Source organism: Lissotriton vulgaris, chromosome 5, assembly GCF_964263255.1.
Source record: "Lissotriton vulgaris chromosome 5, aLisVul1.2, whole genome shotgun sequence".
NCBI classification, from domain to species: domain Eukaryota; kingdom Metazoa; phylum Chordata; class Amphibia; order Caudata; family Salamandridae; genus Lissotriton; species Lissotriton vulgaris.
The window spans coordinates 399164663-399188459 of NC_141693.1; positions in this window are offsets into that span (position 1 = coordinate 399164663).

Below are 23797 nucleotides of genomic sequence, written 5' to 3' on the forward strand. Positions count from 1 at the left end.
AAAAAAGGGTAGGAGGAAGGCAAAACGTTTGGGGGTGACCCTGAAGAAAGATCCATTTCCAACAATAAACAATTGCATAACCATGGCTCTAGTCTTACTTATCCATAAGGACCACAATGTGTTTTTGTTACTACAAAATGTTTTAGTTTATACATACCACCTGGCGAAAGATGTAGATTTTTTCAAACACAAAAAGTGCAAGGAGTCATACTCTGTTAGATGCAGGGAAAGCATTCAGACTTGTTGTCTTGTTAGTTTTGAAATGTTATAATTCTTTATAAGACATCCTTTGCAACAATATGCTTTATCTCGGTGGGCTGATTCACAAATTATAATTTCTTAGATGGCAGCGGTAAAGGTTGCAATTGCCAATAGTTGGCAAAATATTAATGATTAAAATGTCAGTGCTAACCCTTCTTTTTTTCCCTTTGTAATTCCATGTTTTTTATTCTGTAAAAAATTTTAAGACAAAAATGGGTACATTTTCAGTTTTGTCTCGGCAGGCAAACATCCCCAAATGTACTTTCTAATTTTGAAGCTTTCCTATGACTTACTTCTTGACATGATCTGTGGCTTACCTTCCAGCGCCAGTGCACAAGTGCCACACTCCAAACTCACATCCACTGCATGTATTCCGCGGAGGCAATGGTTGGCAGTGGTACCAGAGCAATAGTGCCACTTGGCAGAAGACTCTTCATTTCTGAAGGATGCACTGTGCATCAGAGCACAAACATTTCCCTTGAGTCTGCTGAATTCTCATGTTGTTTTGAAACACGGCAGACATTATTCATCTTAGTGAGTGTAAGTTTACTCATGATTCAAAGCATCCTTGCTAGGCAGTTGGGAGACTTTGTTGATGAAGTCAGGATCGTGAAATCATGTTTGGAAACCTTGGAGATTGTTTTCCATAAAAGCATGTTTGGAAACCGAGTTTGAACACAAGGATGAATTTAAGTACAGATTCTGAGAAACTTTGGAGTATAGAATTATTTTTTTGCTGCACATTATTGGTATACCTGGGTAGCCTTACCATGTAATATTATCGCACTACCCCAAAGATGGTCCCTGGATTCACACTAATAAATCCTTAGCTCAGTCTTGGTAGAGTGGCAAAAAGCAGTCAGGCTTTACTAGATGAACATGCGTTAAGCATTTCAGAGTACCATCAAGGACTAATTGACCGTACTCAAGAGAAATCTGACACCAATTTATAATAAAAATAGAGTGTACTTTTATCTTAATTTAGACACCAAAACAAACGGAATATCATACATATAACCGGAGTCATAGATTTTTGAAGCAATATTAAATCAGTGCAGTAAAATACATGAAGATAACATTGCATTAAATAGCAAAAAACCACTAGTGCCAATCAGTCACTTGCAGGTCGGGTTACATGGAACTCTTAGAGGATTAGGGTTATGCGAGCCCCCGGACCACAACAGTCAGATACATTTTTACCTTGCCTGTGGAGTCTGTGCAGAGTTGTCCTGGCTGTCCTTGGTGCTGAGCGGGAGCTGCGCAGCGGCTAATTTTACCGCTTACACAGTGCTGCAATAAACAGAATGCAAAAACATAACAGACACACAGCTGATGATGTCAGATGAGGGTTGCACAGTGATCCCTGTAGATGCAGTGTTGAGTGTGGAGGTTGGTTACCAGATTGGTGACCAACAAGCACTGGCAGTGGTAAGTACAGCGAAAAGGTGCTGGAACTTCACTGGGTCTAGGGGAGTGAGGTAGCAGCCTGAAACTTTGGAACAGGCAGGACTACAACTCCTACAATGCACTGGACTGCCTAGATATTTGGGGATCCCACGGAGGGCCTGATGGCCAATGAGTCTTTGGTTCTGGCAAGTGTTTTTACCTGCAGTTTGCAGGGGACTAGTGCCATAGTCCAGGCGAGTCTGAGGGTATTTCTGGATTCCACAGGGGTCCCTCACTTCAGGTGGGCTGAGTAGTAGCCAAGGACCGGGTTCTTCACTAAGTTCCAAGTCTGTTGACACAGTGACTAAGTATCCCTCTTTTGGTGCTTGGGACAAAGCCCTGTTGCCGGCGACACATGTCTCCTCAGGGTCTTTCCTAGATGCAAGTTGTTCAAAGTGGAGGTTCTGGTGTTAGGGTGTTCCTTTAAATCCTAAATTTAGGGGAGTTAAGGGTGTGGGAGCAAGTAGACAATGGGCAGCTAGTCTCTGCAGCTAGTCTGCCCCTGAGGTGACCACAGTGTAGGTAACATTTTCTACCCAGAAACCTCTATTCTGCCACTCCTAAAGATGGCAGAAATTAAATTGTGGTGTACAGACCAGACTGCTCACCCTGGAGGTGTGTCCAGCCTTCTGGTGCCGTACACCTTACTGCATAGATCATTTCCAGCCTGCCCAGGTACAATTGTGCCTGGGGCAGGGGGAGGCCTGTTTCCTTCACCGGGAGTCAGCCCTGATGCATATCAGAGGTGGTGCAGACTTTGAAGCCCACCGCCTTAATTTATCACTTCACTATCCTGCTCTGGAGGAGGGAGGTGTGACCTCCTTCCTGCCCAGGCCTTTGTTCCTGACTCATTGGAGTGATTACACTGCCCAGCAGGAAGTCAGAATCCTGACTTGGCAGCAGCAGGTGCAGGAAAGCATGTGCTGCTCAGCCAGAATACAGGAATGCTGGGGCAACCAGGTGGGCAACCTCTAAGGTCGCCACCTGGGTTAATGCCACGTCACCCAGGGCACATGTTTCATGTCAGGGGTATCATAATGGATCTGCCAATCTTGAGAGTGTCTGGTTGGCAGCCAATGTTCTCCAATGGATTGCTAACACTTATAGTAGTTTCCAATGGGGAACTCCACTATAGGGACATATAGGATTGCATTTATATGTCCTTACTTTTACTATACTGGACTCTGCCTCCTAGTCTGAGGAGGCCAACTTTAGGGGTGTCTGACATATAGTAAAGGTAGGGTGTTTGACAGTGCCACACATGGTGAGGGCACAGTCAAGCTCGAGTGGTTTACACTGCTCCTGCAGTCTGCAATGGCAGGCCTCCTGTCAGTAGTTTGCTTGGGTCGCCGAGGGTGGCACAACACTGAGCTGCAGCCTTGGGGACCTCTTTACTACCTATGCCCTGGGTACCCCTGGAACCACATACTAGAGACATATAAAGGGGTAAAAGCTTTGCCAATTTGGAATTACCAAATCAAATGTAACAGTTTTAGGAGAGAGTACAGGCACTGGGCAGAAGACTCCCGTGCATTATCAGTCATAACCATCAGCATTTGGGGCAAAAAGTGGGAGAGTGACCTTACCTAGAGGGGCACTTTCCTACATGCCCCCCACCTAGACAAATGAGATGATGAGCACCTAATCTCTCCCCTGGCAGTTCTCATCATCTAAGTGGAAAATATGGAAAGGCTATCTGCATTGGGATGGTCAGTCCCTGGTCTGTGTTCCACTGTGAAGTCCATACCCTGCAGGGACATGGAACACCTCAACAATTTGGGGTTTTCTCCTCTCATCTGCATCAGCCATCTGAGAGGCCTGCAGTTGGTTTGAACCTTGAAGCGAGTTCCAAACAAGACCTGGAACTCCCTCCCGGTCGACCTGCGCCTGACCCAAGACCACCTCTCCTTCAGGAAGAAGCTCAAGACCTGGCTGTTCGAGCAGTAGCGGCACCCCCCCCCCCCCCAAAGCGCCTCGAGACCCTCTATAAATGTCTTTGATTGATTGATTGATTGATTGATTCAGCTTATTCAGATGCCAAACCGCCGCAAAGGCTTCCCTCTCAGAGGCACTCCAGCACTGCTCTCTAGGGAGGAGTCACCTGCTGATATAGGTAACTGGTTGATCCTGGCCTCATCATTTGTTTGTGCCAAAACTGCCACAACCCCATGTTCAGAGGCATCTATGTGGACAATGAACTCCTTGCCACAGTCAAGTGACTTTGGTATAGGTGCGGAGCACATAGCTTCCTTCTGGCATCCTGTTGTCAAGATAACTTCTTAGGCTGTTTCTCTGAGGTACATTTAGAGAGTGGGGCCACAGTGGTCCCATAACCCTTCACAAACCTACTGTACCACCCAATCAAACCAAGGAAGGCCCTGACTTGAGTCTTGGTTTTGGGAGCCTCTGAGTCCAGAATAGTCTGTCTTTTGGGCTGAAGATGTTGGGCTTGGTCTCCATCCACAAGGTGGCCTAAGTACACAACAGAACTCTGCCCTATTTGGCACATGCTGGCCTTGATAGTTAGGCCTGCCTGATGCAGGGCCTTTAACACTTCCTTGAGGTGGACCAGATGATCCTCCCAGGTGGAGTTAAAGGCAGCTATATCATCTAGATATGCTGCACTGAAGTAATCCAAACCTGAAAGGCCTCTATTCACCAAAATCTGGAAGGTGGCAGGTGCATCTTTGATTCCAAAAGGCATCACTCTGAATTGAAAGTGGCCCTCTGAGATCGAAAATGCTGACCTCTCCTTTGCTCCATGGGTGAGTCCAATCTGCCAGTACCCTGAGGTTAAGTTAAAGGTACTCAGCAATGTGGCTGCACCTTGCTTATCAATCAATTCATCTCCCCTTGGAAAGGGGTAAGCATCAGTTTTGGTAACTGCATTGAGACCCCTGTAATCCACACAGAACCTCATCTCAGGTTTCCCAACTTTGTAATGAGGTTTGGGGACCAACACCACTAAGCTAGTCCAGGGACTGACAGAGGGTTCAATAACCCCAACCTCTTACATCTTGCTGACCCTAGTCTTCATGCATGCCTTAACTTGGTCTGACAACTTGGTAATCTTATTTTTGACAGGTAGGCTGTCACCAGTGTCCACATCATGTTGTTTGACCCGGGCTCAAGGAAAAGAGATTAGCAAAATGACCTAGGACTTGTCTGCAGTCAGATTGCTCTGTTGCAGTGTGGATGTCAGACAAGATAACACCTTCAACTGACCCATCTGGGGGTTGTTTGGCAGTAGGTCTGAGAGGAGTTTACTTTCCTCCTCCTGGCCTCCATCAATGACCATGAACATGATCATGTCAGCTCCGTCCTGGTGGGGTTTCAGGCAATTTAAAATGAGAACTCTATGAGAACTACTTGGAGTACTTAAGTCAACTAGGTAGGTGACATCTCCCTTCTTCTCTATGATTGGATATGGCCCAGTCCACTTGTTCTGGAGTGTGCTGGGAGCCACATGCTCCAATACCCACACCAGCTGACCTGATTGGTACTCCACCAGTACTGGTTTCTGGTCATACCAGTGGTTGATAAGCTTCTGGCTGGCCTATAGGTTCCTGTTTGCCCTCTTCATGCACTCTGCCGTGTAACCTCTCGGTTTGCAATTAGTAGGGAAGGTTACAGGACATCTCATCTCATTCTGAGTTTTTCAGGAAGACCCATTATTATGCCTTTCATAGTTGTGTTAAACCTTTCAACTAAACCATTGGTCCGAGGGTAATAGGGGGTAGTGAACTTGTAGCTCATACCACATTCATCTCACATAGCTTTTTGGTATGGAGACATGAAGTGAGACCCTTTATCAGAGACCACCTCTTTAGGAAACCCAACTCTGGTGAAGATTCTAAGGAGAGCCTTTGCTACTGCAGGAGCAGTTGAAGTCCTGAGGGGAATTGCCTCTGGGTATCTAGTGGCATGGACTACTACCACTAGAATATATCTATTACCTGATGCAGTTTGAGGGTCAAGGGGACCAACAATGTCAATGTCTACCCTTTCAAAGGGAGTCCATAAATTAAGGGAACCTTTGGGTATGAACCTGTTTTGCCACTGCCCTGACATGTCACATAGGAGCAACAAAACTCTTTCACTTTTTCAGATATCTGAGGCCAATAAAAATGTGCTACCAGCCTGACCCAGGATTTGGTTTGTCCCAAATTTTCAGCTAGGGGGATGTTATGGGCCAAAGTAATGAAGAACCCTCTGTACATTGTACACTACGCTCCTGACTGCCCCAGACTTGGGATCTCTGACAGAAGCACATCCTCCCAGTAACCCAAATGGGCACCAGTGACATCACCCTCTTCTTGCCTCCCATTGTGCTGCTTAAGGCCTTCAAACGTAGGGCACAGCTTTTGACCTTGGCATAGGCCCTCTCTGGAGAGTCCGCCCACCCTTAAGAGTGCTGCCAGGTCAGGCCAGACTCCATCAGCTGCAGTTCCCTCCTCAGGCACCATGCATCTCCCTCAGGAGTACTCCCCCCCCAGGTCCTGTGACCTCTTAGAAGCTGTATTAGCAGACTTCTTGCCCTTTCTCTTGCTTTGGGTAACTTGGTCCACTGTTTCAGGATTCATGGCCCCATGGCTTCCCTGATATGCTGCCTGTGATCTTGTAGTAACACACACCCACTCAGGGAGACACAGCATTTCTTGATGAGCCTTCAATCAATCAATCAACCAATCAATCAATAAGGAGTTTGTATAGCATGGCTACACACCTATGAGGTACTCGGAGCACTGAGGAGGGTGTGGGGGGAGGGAGGGCTGATGATCTGTCTGGGCATTGGAGTTCAGTCAAAGAGTCAGGTCTTGAGATCCTTTCTGACTTGGGTTAGCAACGAGGATAGCCTGAGGTGGAAAGGCAAGGTGTCCTAGGTCTTGGCGGCAAGGTAGGGGAAGGATCTTCCTCTGGTTCTGGTCTGGTGGATCTGTGGGTTTGTGGCCAAGGCCAGTTGAGCACAGTGGAGGTGTCTGGTAGGTACATGAAATGAGAGACAGAGGTTCAGTTATGCTGCTCCTGCATCATGGTGGGCTTTGTAGGCATGTGTGAGGTGCTTGAAACTGATTTTGTTGTTGAGAGCCAGTGGAGTACCCAAAGGTGTATGGTGATGTGGCTGCAGCAGGGTATGTAGAGGACCAGTCTGGCTGTGGCATTTTGAGTGATCTGTAGTTTACTGAGGAGTTTCTGGGTCACAGTTGCGTAGATTGTATTGCTGTAGTTGAGTCTGATGCTGATAAATGTGTGGGTTACTGTCGTTCTAGATTTGGTGGGGATCCATCTGAATGTCTTTTGAAGCAGGTGAATCGTGTGGAAGCATAATGAGGATACAGCGTTGATCTGACGGTGCATTGTGAGCAAGGAGTCCAGTATGATGCCGAGAATGTGTGCATGGTCCATGGGGGTGGGGGATTCCCAATGTGGCGGGCCAACAAGAGTCATCCCAAGCTGAGGGGGTGGATTCCAGGATGAAGACTTTGGTCTTATCCAAGTTGAGGCAACTGTCTTTCATCCATGTGGCGGCGACCTTCATCCCAATATGTAATTTTTTTCCGGCCATTGTGGGTTTGTTGGTGAGTGAGAGGATCAGCTGGGTGTCATCGGCGTAGGAGATAATGTTAAGTCTGTGGTTCCTGATGATTGCTGCAAGTGGAGCCATGTAGACACTGAAGAGGGTGGAGCTCAAGGAGGAGCCCTTGGGCACTCAGCAGCTGATCTTGGTGGGTTCTGAGAGAAACAGAGTGAGGAAGAAGTATATCAAGTTCAGGGCCTTGTCATGGATCGCAGCATCATGGAGTCTCATGATTATGGTGCGGTGGGAGATGGTGTTGCAAGCGGCCGAGAGGTCCAGAAGGATGATCTTGAGTGTGTCATCTGTGGTGACAGGGGTCTAGTTGAGCAGGATCTGTTGGCGTGGTTGGTGCAGGGGTGTCGAGCATGGTGGGAGGGTCTTGGGTGTTGAAGCTATCATAGATCTGCCTGATCTTGTTGTGGAAGAAGGTGCCAAGTTTGTTGCAGAGGTCCTGGAAGGGTGGGGCATCTTTGGTCTCGCTGTTGAGCCAGGCAAACTCCTTGATAATAATGATTAACTGATTTACAGAGCACAACCCAAATGAGTTACAACAAGAGACTCTAGTGAATCACTGATTCAAGGAACAATAGTAGCACAAATCCAAAAGTGTATATATCGGAAATATTTTATTCATAAGTCTTCTTCAATGTTGACACGTAGAGAACAAAACAAGCACAGCCGACATGTGTTTCGTCTTGAGACGACTTTTTCAAGGTATGTCAAAATGCAGAATATTCGACCCACGGTTAAATCAAAAAAGGTAGCGGTAGAGGGTCCATAGTACGAAGCTCTCCACGACATTAAAAGGTTAGAAACCGCAATTGAGAGAAAGATATCTGTCGTCCGGGCGATCGATTTAGAAATATTTTCCTTGTAGAATAGACCTTCGTAGTACTGCGTGAACATGGTCGTGACTTGAATCGGGGTGACTAAATAGGATACTTTTCCAGACAGGCTGCCTACGCCTGGGAGCGTCTTCGTCTATACCGTTATCAAGTGAGGTTGTTTTGCATGATGTTTATCCACGACTTCACTAGCAGACTTGTTTGGATTTCTAAATACGTTGTTAACCCATGCAGAAGCCTTATGATAATTTCACAATAGACACTGCACTGGGATGGCAGGGGACACAACCACCTTCTTTGTGCCAGTAACCCCTTCCCATTCTAAGCTAACCAAAGCCATTGAATATAGCTTAGTCTCAATGTCAGTATTGGTAACACCAGGCAACATTTGGTCTGGGGAAACCAGTCTAGCTGCCACCATAGTGACATTGGCACATGTATCCCTCAGAGCCCCTACCTTAGTCCCATTGGTCTTTGGCCTTTTCTATACCTCTCCAAGCTTGGAGTCAAGATAGCCAGGGCTTCAATATCTACTCCACCCAAGGAAACTAAAGTAGATTCTGTGTAACCTCTAGCCTCTCAAGAGTGCACTTCTACCCCCACTCCTATGTTAACCAATGCCTTGGACTGTCCACCACAGACGGACATTTTAGAGCATGTTGCATCTCCTTTCTTATGACTTGCTTGATGACAGTCAAACATATTTTGGGGGCCTTTAGAGAACTCCTTCTTTTTGTCTGCTTTCTTACTCACCCCTTCCCCTGATGGGAAGTCTGCAAACTATCTTTCTGGTCACTCCCACCATTGGTCTTTCTGGACACCCTGGTTCTGACCCTTTTGTCAGCTATCTTCTCCAGCTGTCAGGGAGAAAACAACTTAGAATCCACAAATGCAGATGCAATTTCTCTGTGGTACAACTAGTTAAAATGTGCTCCTTCATAATTAAATTATACAGCCCATCATAGGTGGCCACCTCATTGCCTTTTATCCAGCCATCTAGTGCCTTGACTGAAGAGTCCACAAAGTCCACCCATGTCTGGTTTTGAACTTTATGGGTGTCTCACAATCTTTTGTCCTTAGGCCCGACTTACCCCATCTCTGTTACAGGGCCAGTCTCCTTTCCTCAGTTCAAGCTTTTTCTCCCCCAGGGAGAGCTGGTCAAGGTCCTCCACAAGGTTCCTACCACCTTATCACTGGAGAATCTGCTAGACTGATTCCTGTTACTTCCCACTGATTAGGGGGACTGAGAAAGAGGAGAGTTGAGGTCTTCACTTTCTACCCCATAGTGATCAATTTGGGCTATGGCACTATCTTCTCTAATTTCTTTTTCTCATAGGACCTAAGAAGCTTCTCAAGGTTTTCCTTTATAGATGTCACATTGAAGCTAATGCCCCTTGTTTTGCAGAACACCCTTAGATCCATGATCCTCAGGGTTGGCAGGATTGCCAGGTCAAGATTCTGACCTGTCTCCATTGAGCCTATCTTTTTACTTAGTAATTGGAGCATGTGGACCTTTAACCCCTTCCATTCTTGTGACGGAACAACTCCGACACGAGCCACGGGTGGCGTGTGCTCATGACGGAGTAGTTCCGTCATGCCGCGGCCGCTCCGCCCACGCGGCACTGATTCCCCGCCTGTGCGGGTGAATTAGTGAGTGGGTGGAGCCGTGACGGAACCACTCCGTCATAAGCACAGCCCGCCCTTGGCTCGTGACGGAGTGGTTCAGTCGCAAGCATGGCCGCGCCGCGTGACCCCCCCCCCCCCCCAGCGCCGCGGCGGAATTACCTCGGAGGCCAAGGGGTTACAGAGAACTGAAATATTAAGAGTGCACACATTGATATTAAAGATAGTGGTGGGTGTCAATGGGAATGGTTAAGTAGTATCCTTGTGAGCTATATCATTTTGATAATTATTTGTTATATTCGCCAAAAGAGAATATTGAATGTATATCGGCACCAGAGAGTGTATATTCACAAAAAAGTTGATAGTTGCCTTGTTTGTGAAGACAGTGAGAATATACCAAAGTCTTGAATAACATTGATAACACAGACATTATTTCTATTCCAGTATCAGGAACATCATTATTCCACTAAACACTAAAATCCTAAAACATAATGATATTCTGAAGGTATACCATTTCTATACCAAGAGATACATTGTCAAATATATTGAGTAAGTACTAAATATATTATTTTGTTTTTAGATAGCCACTGTGACCTGTAGACGTCACTACCCAGTCAGAGTGATGAGTCATATTTGTGATATCCACTGCCTCTTATTTGTCCGCTTTCACCAGGTCTATAATTAAACCAAAATATTGCTACATTGTATTGGTGGCTGGGAATACGGTGAAGTGCGGAAACAATTATATATGCTGCACTGAATGTGTTACTCAAACAACAATTGATTTTTCACTGCATCTTTAATCTTCTTAAATCTAATCTAGCACGATTGAAAAAATCTGATTCCTATCACAAATGTTTTCATCAGAAAATGGAAATAGGTCGGGGTTGTGAAGATCCGTCTTCTTTAGGCTGCTTACATTTTGCAGGAACCAGCAACTTTTCAGTTTGCATACAGAAATTACTTGTGGTGGTTTCAGTTTCCCTATGTACAATTATGTCATTCACTCAGTTTTTATCAAAGGAAGATATTGGAGAACAGCTAATTTATCTAGCAAACTTTATACTCCATGGGGCTCTCATATTAGATTATAGACTTGGTATATTTTATTGAGGGAGAAGCCTGTCGAAATCCTGGCACATATTAGAATTAAACTGGCAAACCAAGCAACGAGTTCATTCCAAGAGGTAGAGTGGTCAGAATTATTCATTATACTTCAGTACCGGAAGCAAATGTTCATCGAATGATGTTTTCTTATCAGATGGATCCTTTATTATACTCTTGCAAGGTTTAACACAATCTCACCCTGGAGTCTATTGGAGTGTCCCAGATGTACCGGAAATTATCTCGGTGACTAGAAAAGTGTTTCGAAAATGTCCCGCCTTAATAAAATCTTGCCACTCTATTTGTACTATATTAATGTTGAGTTTGAATGCAAACTTCTATCCATTCATAAAGCAATATATATTTCAGTATTATAGACCCAGAAATTCAATATTGTGCAAGGAGTAATGTGATGATCTTTATCTTTATCTTTATCTCAATATTAACTACCTGCTCACTAATTACCACCAATTGAAAATCCCCAAATACTCCAATTATGTCTGAATAGCATTCTAAAATTATGAGAATTAGTCAACAAGAATATTCGTAAGATGTCCTAATTAACACACTTGACAAAAATCAGCTATGTTGGGTAAAATTTAGACAGAGGTGAGACGTAATTAGTGGAGGTTGTTAGAGCTTAGAGAAGACTTTTCAATGCTCATAATCACCAGCATAATGTCAGGCTCTTTTTCTGTACCTGTTTTGATCAATTTTCTCATTTATTGACATAATTATTGATTAGAGTCAGAATTTCTTTCCTTTTTCTTCCTTCTGTCATGATGTCATGATGTATGTCTCGCACATACCTGTCTGTGGTGCACACTTACCTATGTACACTGGGCAGGCTTGGAGACTTGCTTCTCTCAATTTGTGGTAGCACGGGAGGTCATCAGTGCTTGCAGCGTTTGAGCACTGCACAGTTTAAGGCTTTGCTTCCGCAATGCTTCATCTTCTCAAAACGCACAAGAGGAGTTAAGACAAGCAATATGTCCCAGAGCACAGAAGACTCTCACAAGACTTGCAATGGTGACGGTTTAGTTGCTACAACTGGAATCTTGTTGACAGAGGATTGAACCAGAGTACTATTGTCTGGTGTTATTGTTGACTTACTAGAAAAGTTACTAGATATAGCAAAGTATTCTGGACCTATACTTCAGAAAATTGATTTAGACTTTGACGTTGCACAGTATTGTTGGAATTGCCATTCCAAAGATTATCAATTCTAACTCCACACTTATTTTTTCACATGTGGAACATGTAGAATCTTGTATGTATCAATGTATATGTTCTTTCTATAGCACAAACCTAGCCAATAGGAAGCGGAGCACTGTACATGGTCAAAGGTAAGCTTAAAGTCAGTGAGTAAGAAGCTGAGTTGTGCATGGGTAATGCATTGTAATGTAGTGTTCTTTAAATAGATGAGTCTTCAGCTCTTACCTAAATTGGAGCGGCACTGGGGTGGTTCTGATGGACAAAGGGATAATGTTTGAGATCCCGGATGCACAGCTGGAAAAGTCCTATTGTCTTATATTTTACACTATTATATCTGCAGTCTAATGGTGTCCTGGCTGTGGGTGTGCAAAGAGACACCAGAGATAGCGAGCTTGTCTGCAAGATAAGCGGGAGTGCTGGTTGTGATGGCTTTGCACATGATGCACCTGGTTTTGAAGATGATGTGGGCTGGCCAGGGAAGCCAACTGAGTTCCATCAGGATTGGTATGATGTAGTCATATTTCTACAGGGTCTGGATGAGAAGTGCTGTGACATGTAGGAGGGCCCTAGGTGGTACCCGTGTGGAATCTGGGGGGCTATGTAGTTGAGCATTACCACCATCCTGATGCAAGAGTACCAGAGCTTGAACAACCAGTGTGATGTCACTCTCTGGAAGAAACAGTTTCACTTTCTTTAGAAGAGAGAGCTGGTTATCAGGCCATCTTTGTTTTTTTGGAAATGTGTTCCTTGCAGGAGAGGTTGGTGTCCAGGGTGGAATCCAAGTTATTTCTTTGGCATTCAGTGAGAGTTGGTGTTCAAAACCATCAATGTTAATGTCATTGAGCCAAGTTTGTACTGTCTATTTGTTCTTGGCAAATAATAAAAAGTCTGCCTTGGCTGGGTTGACCTTCAGGTAGGTGCTGGACATCCAGGTATGGATGATCTGCAAGCAGTGTTTGGGGCAATGGATGCCTGAAGCAGAGGAGACTTGTATGACAGTAGCATATATATATTGGTGAATATTGATGCTGTTCTCTGCGAGTAGAGCACAAGGCGGCTCCTGTTGGAAAATGACAGGAGACTGTATGGAAGCGTAGGAGACTTCATATGTGATAGGGGTCTTTTATGACCTGGAGGTGCCCACATGAACAAATTGTGCTGGTTGGAAAGGTATGAGGAGAACCAGTGGATGACATTGTCAGTGAATCCTATTTGTGACTTGAGAGTTTGTATGAGGGTGGGATGGTTGACTGAGTAAAAGGAAGCAGAGAGGTCCAGCAGTATCAAGAGACAGGGTTCATCTTCATCTGTGGGCAAGAAGGCATCGTCTACGATGTTTAAGGTTGCTGCCTTAATGCTGTAGTGTGATCGGAAGCCAGACTGGTGGTCATATAGGAGGTGGTTAGTACTGAAATGTCTTGGAGTTGAACAGAGACTGATTTTTCTTTGATCTTGCCAGTGAATCGTAGGTGAGTGTACAGGTTCAAGATGACAGGTGACAGTATGGAACCCAGGGGGACGCCATATGTGATAGGGATTTTTTGTGGCCTGGAGGTGCTCATGTAAACTAACTGGTGTCAGTTGAAACGCTAGGAGGAAAACCAGTGATGGACATTGCTGGTGAATTCCATTCATGACTCAAGAATGCTTAGGAGGGTGGGATAGTCAAGTGTGTAAAACTCAGCTGAAAGGTCCAGCATTAGCAGGAGGCAGGGGTCATCCTCATCTGTGGGCAAGAGGGCATCGTCTAAGGTGGCTGTCTTCATGCTGCAGTGTGATATGAAGCCAAGCAGCAGGAGATGATTATCATTGATGGGTTCTTGGTGCTAAACATAGACTGCTTTGTCAAGGATCTTGCCAATGAATGGTAGGTGAGTGATCAGTCTGTAGTTGTGAGAAGTTGGCCAGGTATATGCTCCCCACTAGTTATAGTGGGCACCTTGTACCAGTCCAAACAGCCCCTTAGAGGTGATAGGTTAAAGACAACCTTTATTGAAAGCTATCCTAGTGGTAGCTATGGAAAGCAGCCTTCAGGCTAAGTCTTGAAGGAATGTAAAGCAGTTGTTTTGCCAGTCTATAATCTCTTGAATGACCAAATGAAAGGAGAACCACACCAGGTGTATATATAAAATATATATATTTATTCTAAACACACCCTACTAGTCTCTTTATGAGGCTAGAGGTAAAAGCACATATGTTACACTTAATATCACACAGTACCAAACTATATATTAAGAAAGTGGTATAAGAACTGCGACTTGACTAGACACAAAGCCTAGAGCCTGTAGAATCGCTGAGCCCACAAGGAACCACCCAAGGTAGGGACACAGGGGATCCACGGGGGATGCGTGCAGTGTGAGATGCCGTTAACTTCTATGGGGAAAGTCGCGGTTGGAAATTTAAAGATTAAGGACACTGAGGAGAGGACTTTGAGCAAACCCCTTGAGACCTAAGGGGTTCTAGAGCCAAAACCCACAGGAACACTGGAGTACCCGAGTTACCTCACCCAGGGAAGCCGGGTGCATAGGTGTCTTTGGTGTCTGGAATCGGCTTTGTTTTCAATGGCGGTCTGCTGCAAAATGCTGCTGCCGTCGAAGTGGAAAGTGTCCGGTGTGATCCAAACCTGGATCGAAGATGTGAAGAACCTGAAAGCAGAGGGGACAGAGTCTGGGTCACTTGCCAGTGACCAGGGGCATGATAGTCGAACTGTCCCACAAAGGATGTCGAGTGCTGCGGTGTCAGTGACCAGAATGGACCCAACAAGCCTTAGCAACAGCAAACCACACAGAAAGTGAAGAAATGCTTCGGTGCGGACCAGCAAGGTCCAAGGGACTTACCAAGTGGTGGAGAGTCAGGGCACGTCTGGAGCAACCAGAAAAACCCACAGAAAGTAAAAGTTACCTTCTCAAGGACCCACCAGTCAACGGACCAGGGATCACAAAGGTACCTCAAACTGAAATACAAAGAGCGGGCTCACTGAACACTCGTGAAGTGTAGGCCCACAATCTTCAGTGCAAAAGGTGCTGTGTCCGGGCTACAAGTAACCCAATGCACAGCCTGAAGAGTTGTTGGGAAGCTGATGCACTTGAAAATGTGTGCGGTGTCCAGGGGTTCCGGTTCCACGGTACCCACGAGGGCTATGTGTCTCAGCTTTGCTGGGGACTTGGTTCGGCCTTGGAGAAGTCTGGAAATTCACCCCTGGTGTTGCAAAGTCTTCGGCATCCGGCGGGAGCTTCGGAGATGCAGACTGGTCTGATGCTTCTTTTGTGCCTGCCAAGCAGGGGAGTAACTTCTTTACTCCAAGGGAGATTCTTCAGTCATCTAGTCGTGTAGATCGTTGAAGTTGCAGGATATCTGTAGCAGAGTTTTGTCCAGGTGTAATCTAAAGTCCTGTAGTCAGGGGTACCTTTCTTATACTCAAGGAATGGGTTGGACTTACTTAGGGGACCCACCTATGGGAGGGTTTGGAAAGAGGGGTGTCTACACCCATTTCCTTTGTCCAGTTTTGTGCCAGAGCAGGGGCTGGTAGCCCCTGCACCGGTTTGAACTGGGCTATGCACAGGGACACCAAATGTGCCCCCAGTGCAGACTTCAAAGCATTTTCAGAGTGCACCCATCCAGCCCCAATCCACTAAGGCCTGTCTGGGAGGTGGTTGCACGAAACCTATTTTCCAGGCCTCCCCTGCCGGAGTTTCATCCAGCAGCAGGAGGCCAGACTTGTGTCGGTGGCTGCAGCACCCATTTTGTGATGCCAGGGCTCTTTAAACTTAGTACCGGGTTTACCGGTGTGTACATGTCTCTCCATCTAGAAGGGTAGAATTCTACCCCCACCACCAGGACCAGGCGGGGGGGGGGGGGGGTAGGATTTTATTTTGAGTCAGAATTGAGTCATTGACAGAGGTGTTTGACCTGATTACTTATTGTCAGGAGGGAATGTACAGCGCTAATGTGCATTTATTGGGTTGCAATTTATGAACTTGTTTAATTGAAAAAAATATATTTTTTAAAAGCCTTAAGAAAGCCCTAGGACTGGGCACCTTGATAGAGTAAAGTACGTGTTGGCTGAACTACTTGATCTGCAAATAAATGAGAAATGTTTGCAGTTATTTAATGTCCTATTTGAATTATATTGAATATACAACTATGTGTCTTGATGTGCATGAACACCACATTGGGTCGTATTAGATACCATAATTATCATTCCAAAATATTTGGGGGTGTGCATCCCTATATTACCTTATGCACATCAAAACTATATAAAACAGAAAGAAGGTCACACCCCAGCTATGTCTTACATTTTGCCATTTGTATTCAGCTCTAGAAGAACGCTTTGCTCCAACAGAGAAAATTCTCACTGCAGAACAGATGGCTATAATTAAACATAGACCCAGAGAATAAGGTATATACATATTTTGGATTGGTGGAGCGTGTGCCTTTCACTTGGATCTGAAACTGATCTTCACTTTATTAAAGGTACTTACCAAGGTAGGGATACATCTTCAATTCTCTAATCCTATCAAACGGAATTCAAACAGTGTGTTAGAGATGCTATGACTTGCTAAAACAAGCCTCGATTGTGATCATATTAAGTAATGGTGCATCCTTGCTAATTAGTCTATATAACCCACATAAATCATTAAATAATTTGATGAGGCAAGTATTTCCTGACCGTACACCTTATGAAATGTTGCTTGTATGAAGATGTAGGTCTTCTGGTGGGCAAAGATCCTAATTTTCCGCCATGGCTTTAATTTCTTTTACAGTATTTACAGCAAACCTGACAAAGTTTGTCTGAAGCGAGAGGTGCTACCCCCTTCAGCCCTGCTGCTGTGGGGTGGTTATCAAAGGCTGGGAGCTGGTCACTTAGATTCTGACTGAGCAAGAAGAATATGGACTTACCTAAAGAGAGCCTGCGGCAGTGATAACTAAAGAATGTACAATAACTGCAATTTCTCCACCATTATTAGATCAAAGAAGAAGAGACAGATGTCAGTCGCAGTGAACACAGGCCCTTTTGAACATCTGGGCTCTCCCTTCTTGCTTCTACCCTTTTTTTTATGGTACCAGTAGTGCGTAATAGTACATTATTTGCTACTGGTATCGTTTTTTAAAAGGTTCACCCTTGTGCAGACTGATGCGGTGAATCTGTTTGATGGCTTGCACAGGCAAAGAGTGGTTCCAGCATAAGAGTAGAATGTCCACGGCTGGCGAAGTCTCTGCCCAGTCCTCATGGGCTGTGTGTCTCTGGGCCTCCCATTGGTGACACAACGCAGCGTCACTAGTACAGGTTGCCTTAGGCATGTAAGGCTTAAGCCCTGCCATGAACAGGGCTACCCATCAATCAGGCTGTCTCCTCAGGCTCACACTCTCCAAATAGGGTGACAAGGGGTCAAGAGCCTCAGTGGCCACCCGAACTTCTGTGACCGGATGGAAGAGGATGCTGTGTTCCTACCTTCCTACCAGCTGGAGCAGAAACTCTGTAGTGTTGTGTGCATGTGGAGAAGTGTGGCTTAATGTTTAGAGTGGCAGACCCTGATGCAGAGGCCTAGCCCGGGACCAGGGTTTAATTCCCGCCTCGGCGGGTCTTGGGCTTAATTTCCGTGGACGTGATAATTCTCGCCTCGGTGCCTATTCTAATCATGGTTTCCACTCTGCAACTCTGGGCAATAGCTTGCTTAATCTCCACAAAGGCCCCAACAACGCTAGGATGCCTGGCTTCACCTTGGGGGTGCCCAGGAGTGGGCACTTCACAGGGAAAAGCCAGGAAGGGTTCCACAGCGGTATGCGTACAAGCGCCTGAGATACCCCTTCGGGGGTTGATTCGGTGCGCTATACAAATACTACTACATTTACATTTACATGTGAGAGTGAAGGAGAGTGAAACTAAGGGACTGATGTAAATTTTGTCAGACTGGTTACTCTGTCATTCATACATTTGAGGGCTATCCTCTCCTCTGTACAAATGCATTATAACCTATGGCACTTGGAATAAGGTGGATGGGATATCCTTAACGTTTGTAATGGGGTAACCCTTCGCCAAACTCTTTTAAAAAAAAATTTTTTATTAGTATTTACATATTACAGAATACAAAACAATATGACATATAGCACATAATCGTGTGCGGGCAAAAGTTGGGTAGTTCTGGTAGTTATCTGCAGTTCTAGTATTGGAATGTGACAGTGAGTAATGGTTCAACAGTGGGTGAAAATGAGTGAGTCAGAGTGAGTGATAATACCTGAGATTAAGTTAAAATAAGAGAGTGAGTGAGGAACAATGAGTGCAAATGAGTGTGAATTACTGTGTGTGAATGAACAAGGACAAGTGGACGTAAGCGAGCGAATATGCACATGTGCCTCAGTGAAACTGAGTGGCAGTAAGTGACTGAGGACAAGTGAGAGTGAGTATAATTGAATGAAAATGAGTGAGCGGAGTAAGTTAGACTAAGTTAGAATGAGCGAGTAAAACTGGAGAAAGTGAGTGGGAGTAATACTGAGTATGAGTCATAGGGAGTGAGTGAGAATATGTGAGGCAGTGCAAGAGAGTGAGAAGGAGTGAGAGTGAAGGAGTGTAAGTGATGGTGAGTGTGACTGAGAATAAGTGTGCGTAAATGAATGTAAGTGAGCATGAATAAGTTAGGGTGTGTCTGTGTTACGCTTGTAAATCTGCCCCTGACCTTGGCCTATTGGAGGTATTCTTTGCCTCAGTAGGAACCCATTGCAAAATGTTGCCATTCTGGATGCAATTGTTGCCATAAGGGGTACCTAGGAAAAATGCTGACATGACACATTTATCTAAAGGCTTTTGAAGAAGACCCAACAGGCAAGGAAAGTGAGAGAGAGAGTGAGTGAAAAAAGAGAGACTTGTACCAGGTTGGTAGATGAAGAACCCGGACTGAAAAGGTATGACACAGCATCTCTGACAAATAGTCAATGGTTTGCAACTGCTTCACCTTGGGAAAGAAAGCACAATTAATGGCGGAAGTACCTTTTCAAAACACATATATATTATCATCAATTGGCATAGGGAATAGTTCAGGCAGACGGTATTAATCCACCAAGCTTAAATGGATTCCCACCCAAGTGCAGATGTAAGCGTAAATTACACCACAGCACTGGTTAGGTAGAGGCTTGTGAGAATGTTAATGACAAAAATTGAGTCAAAACAAAGTCACCAGATGTTAATGGCAGAATGAACAGAGAAAAGGAAAAACAGCAAAGTTGAGGGAACCAGTGGACAGAGTGTGACGGAAGTGTAAGCAAAGGATTTGTAACAATCGCTGTTTCCAGATACATTGCTTATGCACATAGTTGGCCTTTATAGTGAGTCTGCCTCTAGAGTCCTGGAAAAGCTACTTGCTGCTGCCAGTTCTAATATGACTGGTGAAGAGCAACTGAGTTGTCTGATCATGGAAGCATTTGCCCTTCCTATGCATGTCTGTATTCTCCATTGTCCTGTTCTCCACCATTTCCAAGTTTAATGTTATTGACAGTCTTTTCCCTGCCACCATGTCTTGGGCCCAAATAATTAGATGTTATTCTGTAGCTGATGCTAACATACTGGAGAGAATTATTGGAATCAGGCAGGATAACCATGCCATATTTCGGAGGTGGAAGGACCATGACTGCATGCTGGTTTTGTCATAGTAAAGATAATATTTGTCATATAATTCACCCATGATGTATGGATCCAGTCAAGGGCGAAATTATGGCATATTGCATGTAATTCTTACAATAACATGGCACCTATGACATATGCGAACATCTATGACAAAATATTGGCCCTGACACACAGGAGGTAACTTTTTGCATACGGTTAACCCCTGGTGTATGGATGTGATCAATGGTCAGAATTCTAGAACATGGCATATTATATCTAATTCCTGGTGCAATGAGACACCTGCGACATGTGAGAGGCATCAATTACAAAATTATGATCCTGATCTATTAGAGATAATTCTTGACATATGAGTCATGGTATGGCTGTTCTCATATCTCTGTGTCCACTTTAGAACCTGACACGGTCATCAGGTACGCCACTAGAATCCTTGTGTGTCGCCTATAATGTACTGTCATTGAGATCCTTTTCTGGTCAGTTAGGTGTTGCCTCTCCTGTGGCTGGTTGGTGGTCCCTTGATTTGGTAAATGGTCAAGATATCGATTCCAAAATATAGACAAACCAAAATATTGAGTCCAAAATACAGAATGGACAAAATATCGAATGGACAGAATATAGACATCAAAAATATCGTTTTGAAGGTAAGTAATGTAATATCGATTTTAAAAATATAGACAGTCAAAATATCGAAGTACATAATATAGTTTAATAAAAATATCGAATTTTTAATAATATCGAATTTTTTAAAGTGTTTTTTATGTTAGTATATGTGTGAAAAGTGTATATATTTTTGTAATTTATTTTAAGTAATTAATTTTATGGTATGTAATTATTGTGTAATTTAATTCTGTAGCGGGTTGTGGGTTTATAGGGGAATAGGGTGGGAAGTAATTTAATTATAATTAATTAAATATGTTAATTAATTAATTGGTATTTATTTAGAATAAATTGTTAATTAATTTTTAATTGGTAATTAATTAATTCTTCATTGATTATTTTTTCTTAATTGATTAATTGATAATTATGTGAATAATATTAATTTAATTTCTGTAGCAGGTTGTAGGTTTATAAGGGGATAGGGTGGGAAGGAATTTAATTATGATTAATTAAATATGTTAATTAATTTATTGGTATTTATTTTGAACAAATTGTTAATTACTTTTTAATTGATAATTAATTAATTCTTAATTGACAATTAATTTTTATTAATTGATTAATTGATAATTATGTGAATTATAGTAATTTATATTCACTAGAGTGGGAATAGTAAAATTTACCCCTATGCTATCCAACGCTTTCCCTACTGTTGCAATCTCTGGAGTAGGAATAGTAATTATTACCCCTACGCTATCCCTACTGTTGCTCTGGAACGGGAATAGTAATTTTTACACCTCCGCTAATACCCACACAGCTACCCAGACCGGATCTCCCGGCACTTGTACTCATACCACTAAGGAACCCTTCCTGGCTTTTCCCTGTGAGAGTTCCACTCCTGGGCATCCCCAAGGTGAAGCCAGGCATCCCAGCACTGTTGGGGCCGTTGTGGAGATTAAGTAAGCTACCCAGACTTGCAGCATGGGAGCCATGATTAGAGTAGGCACCAAGGCGAGAAATCATGTCCGAGGAATTTAGAGCTCAAGACCCCGCCAAGGGCGGCCGAGGCAGGAATTGAACCCTGGTCCCTGGCCAGACCTCTGCATCAGGGTCTGCCGCTCTAACCATTGAGCCACACTTCTCCACTTATTATGTTAGTGTATATATATATATATATATATATATATATATATATATATATATATATATATATATATATATATATATATATATATATATATATATATATATATATATATATATATATATTTTAACAGATATAATTGTATTTTTTTTATAAGTTAAATCATTTATTTAATAATTTTAAGGTAATTTAAGTACTTTAAGTATATTTTAGCTATTTATTTTTAATCTTTTTTTAATTTTACAATAATTTTAAGAAATTCGATATTTTTATAATGTATATATATATAATCGATATTTTGGGGTCGATATTTTGGTACTTACCTGTTTGTAGATAGGAATTCGATATTTTGTCTGTCGATATTTTGGAATCTATATTTTGGGTAGTCTGTATTTTGTCCCTCGATATTTAGTCAGTGATCCCTTGATTTGTACTATATTGCTGAAAAAAACATAAGAGACTTACTTGCGTCACTTTTCTTTCTTCTTGTGTAAATTAATGAGTCAGCCAAGGTAAATGGATGAAGTCAGCAGCAAAATTCTGGCAGTGGCATACTGTGTGTAGGTTTTTGCCTGTGTGAATATCCATGGTATACTGCCGACTACAATGGCAGAATGTTGACCCTGGCTCAATTGAGGCAATTATTGACATATGGGGACTCCCAATTAAATTATTCTTTAAAGTGTGGTTAACTCGTGGCAGAGCGTTGCACTTCATTGACTTGGACCAACATGAAAGTACTTCTATATTTAACTTCAGAACCTAATTTTAGCAAATGTATGTGATAATTGTGCGTTACAAATACACCATTTGACCTCAACTATTTCAAAGGGTTTCTGGTGGAAGGACCTCTCAAACCCTCCTAGAACAAATTGAGCCTGTTCACTTAGCGTGTTGGCATTTAGGGAAAGTATTTCACCCACAGCTTAAAAGTTCACTAGCCACCACTGGTCAGTTGCGTCACTGTCAAGAAGAATACAAACACAGACTGTGGCACACCAAAAACCTCCTCTTGTGATGTGCAACCAGATTTTGTAGAACGAAATCTAGTTACAGTACATCTAGATCAGCAAGGCTCATTTCATTGATAGACTAGACTTGTGTCAAATATCAACCTGACAGTTATCCCACTGCAGAAAGATGTTTGCTCGCGGGAGGTGGACCACTGGATCCTTGGACCAACATAGATAGTGCAGGTGCTCAATACCTTTAATCTTATCTTGGATAACATTGCCTGACCTTTCGCCAGCCAACGGGACAAGGACACTGTTAAGAATCTCCTCACAGATTTACCTTCATGTTACCCCAAATGATGCAGACCCATTGCTTGAACAGTTCAAATATCACAAGAGTGGTGCTTCCATTGTTACAGTGGGAGCACTCCTCTGTTACAAACACACCACAATTTACAGATGAGTTCTCTTATTTTAAAGACCCATGCAGACATCAATTTGAACCAGAAAATTATTTTTAGAATCAAAAGTAGCAGAACATGAGTTGTGTCTCTCTTCCAATACATAAAATGACATATTCGCCATTATTTTTCTATCAATTTAAACGTGTTTGAGCTTTGGAATAAAACCATTTCTTAACAAGGAATAAGGGTATCTGAAATTTGACAGATATTTGTAATAGCATTTTATTATTCACATATTTTGTGCTTTTAACCTCTGAGGCTTTACACCCCTGTGCTGCGTCCGTTTTTGGCTATTTGGGCAGTTTGCACTTAGGCCTTCATAACTTTTTTCTACATAAGGTAACCATGCAAAATTTGTTCCCTTTTTTCCTTCAGAATGGAGATTCCAAATGTCCCCAGGGTTTGTGGATTGCTACGGAGGGGACTGTGAAAATAGGCAAAATGTAGCAACATTTTGGGAAAAAATGGGGAAAAAAGTACTCCGCAAAAAGTGGTTTGTTTCCTAAAAATGGCATAAATGTAAACTCTTTTACATATCAGTGACGGGTTTAGATTATTTACAGGAAGTGATGGTGCTCTAGCATGTGCGTATAAAAGTCTATATTGTAGCTAGTGAATGCACGGTGCAAGCAGGTCAGGGGGAACAAACCCAAACAAAATAACCCCTGCCAGAGTATGGGTCAAGACCCACACGAACAATATGAACAAAAGTCCTGTGCACACGTATGAGTAGTAGGTTTTAGTGTCAAAACCAAATTTTCTAAAACAATGTTCTTGAAGAAATAATGAAGGATGACATCTCGAGTTTCAAGCAGGTTGATTTATGTAAATCGATACTTGTATAGCGCACTACTCACCCGCAAGGGTCTCAAGGCGCTTGTATGAATACCGCTGTGGAACCCATCCTGGCTTTCCCTGTGAGGCGTCCACTCCTGGGCACCCCCAGGGTGGAGGC